The 2,364-nt window shown below is 42.5% G+C and overlaps 1 protein-coding gene across 1 annotated transcript in view; it reads right to left on the bottom strand.

The window, feature by feature from the left end:
- Window positions 1–2,364, bottom strand: part of LOC106011660 (macrophage mannose receptor 1) — a gene marked incomplete at its 3' end in the record, with an annotated part of 9,124 nt that overhangs the window by 3,219 nt on the left and 3,541 nt on the right.

Here is a 2,364-nt window from a genome sequence, read left to right as displayed (position 1 = left end):
CCCTTGACGGGATTCGAACCCACGACCTTACGGTTGCGAGTCCGAGAGCCTAACCACTAGGCCACCGACGCCACATTCTCGGCTTCCCGGGAAGCACACGGTGCAAGTAGCTGATTAAGCTCTAAAACGCTAACAAACTGACAAGATTACGCTGCCTATAGCTGGGTACCCATTCTCACTTGGCTGAAGTAAGGCAAATGCATGTACAGTGCCTTTCCCAAGGACACAACGTCCGGCCCCTGACTGGGTTCGAACCCTGACCTAACGGTTGCGAGTGATATGAAAGAAGGGTGGGGGCTATTTGCAAACTTGATAACATTCAATGTCCGACTTTTAGAAGTTTTGGTCACAACTCGCTACCTCAAAATTATACAGTTCTATCCGCTCAGCACCGAGATTTGAGAAAGTCGACGTAAAAGATTTTGAGTTTCACATCATGTCAAACCTTTTTCGAATGCAACGCTTTGGACATCTCGATAACGACATGAAACAATCTAACGATTCTGATAGAGCAGATAAAACATTATTGGTTTCTGACCTCACTGTCTTAGAAACTCAAAACAGCCAAAAATGTTAGCAACAAACTTTGTAATTCTGAGCTAATGAATTGTTAAGGCTGCTAGAAAAATATTCCCAATTTTTTTACGGTCAATGTCCATGGTCCATAGAAGTTCAGAACGGGAATCCAATGTCTTCTCAGAGATTAGGCTTAAGCTAAACACCGGAATAATACAGTTAACACAAGACAGCAATACGCTCATAAATTGTTGATTGCATAAGCTCAGATCCCCTTTCCTTTCTTGGTATAGATACAATTATGTATCAAAGGAAATGCCCAGAAGACTGGCAGGAAACCATAGTGGTCCCATTATGGAAAAAGAAAGGCAAAAAACGGGACTGCATATCTTTATTAAATCACGCAGGGAAAATATACGTAAAGATACTAGAACAGTGGATAAGACCTATTGTAAAGGGAAATCTGAGTAAAACTCAGTTTGGATTCCGGAAGGGAAGAGGATGCACGGATGCTATATTCGCATTTAGACAGATATGAGAGGAAACAATCGATTACAACAAAGAATCCAACATCGTCTTTATAGATCAGGAGAACGCTTTTGACAGAGTGAACCACGCAAAACTGTGGAAGACACTCGAAAAGTATGGTGTCTGAGGACAAATGTTAGATGTCAGAGCTCTATACACCAACAGCAGAAGCTGAGTAAAAAAATGGAAGGTAATACAGACTGGTTCAAAGTAAGTTCTGGAGTACGACAGGGATGCGTTCTATCTCCCCTCTTGTTTATAGTATTATATGGACACAATAACGCAAGAAGCAAACCAAAGCCCAAAAAGGCTAAATGAACTTCTATTCGCAGACGACCAATGTCTTATTCATCCAAACCAACAGAGCCTCCAAAATCATACTACCGAACTGAACAACAGCTGCGAGATATTTAACAGGAAAATAAGCACATCAGTAACAGAAGGTATGAAAGTGTGCAGAAACCATAAGGAACTGAAACAGGTGACGGAGTTTAAATACGTTGGCAGTACTTTCTCTGAAAACGAGTCCATAGACAGAGAAATAGAAATGCGAACTCAAAAAGCCAACGCTGCCACCTGCCAGCTCGCACCCCTCCTATCCCATCCAAACATCTCCATGGACACGAGGAGACAGCTTATCACTTTAATATTCATATCGACATTATGCTACCAGTGCCAGACCACATGCAAAATGAAATGTCTCCGCAAAACCCTTAACATCACAAGACGAGAGAGGCAGAGAAATGAAGAAGTAAGAGCAGCTATCGGCATTGAGCCCTGCCTGCATTATAGAAAGACAGAGAATAAAATGGTTTGGCTACTGGTTACATATCATGTCACCTGGCCAGCCAGCCTCGAAAGCCTACAGTACAACACCAAGCATTCAGGCTATAAAGGAAGAGGAATGCCACGCAAAAGGTGGATCCAGGGTGTCAAGGAAACCCTGAGAAACATAATATCACAACTGAAAGAGCTGTGAAGTTGGCCTACCATAGAAAACTGTATCTCCCCTGGACGCTTAACGGCAACAGAGGGTGATAAAGGAGAAGTAAAGTAAAGTTACAATTATTTAAAAAGTGGGACCTTCGAATATGACAGCTTCTCTGACGATACTGAGAGTAAGCAAAAGCCTTGACACCCCCCTCGCCACAAAAAAACAACAACAACCAAAGTTCAAGAATGCCTCTCGGGAGACTCGATCCTGGGTCGTGCACACTTTAGCTCAGCTGAAGATGGGTACTGTGCATTAAGAAATACAGTGATGCGATAGATAGATCGATAGATAAATAGATAGATAGATAGATAGAGAGAGAGAGAGAG

This window comes from Aplysia californica, unplaced genomic scaffold (assembly GCF_000002075.1).
Source record: "Aplysia californica isolate F4 #8 unplaced genomic scaffold, AplCal3.0 scaffold00157, whole genome shotgun sequence".
NCBI classification, from domain to species: Eukaryota; Metazoa; Mollusca; class Gastropoda; order Aplysiida; family Aplysiidae; genus Aplysia; species Aplysia californica.
Note: the sequence above shows the minus strand (reverse complement) of the source record. Positions and strands in the feature narration are given on the sequence as shown.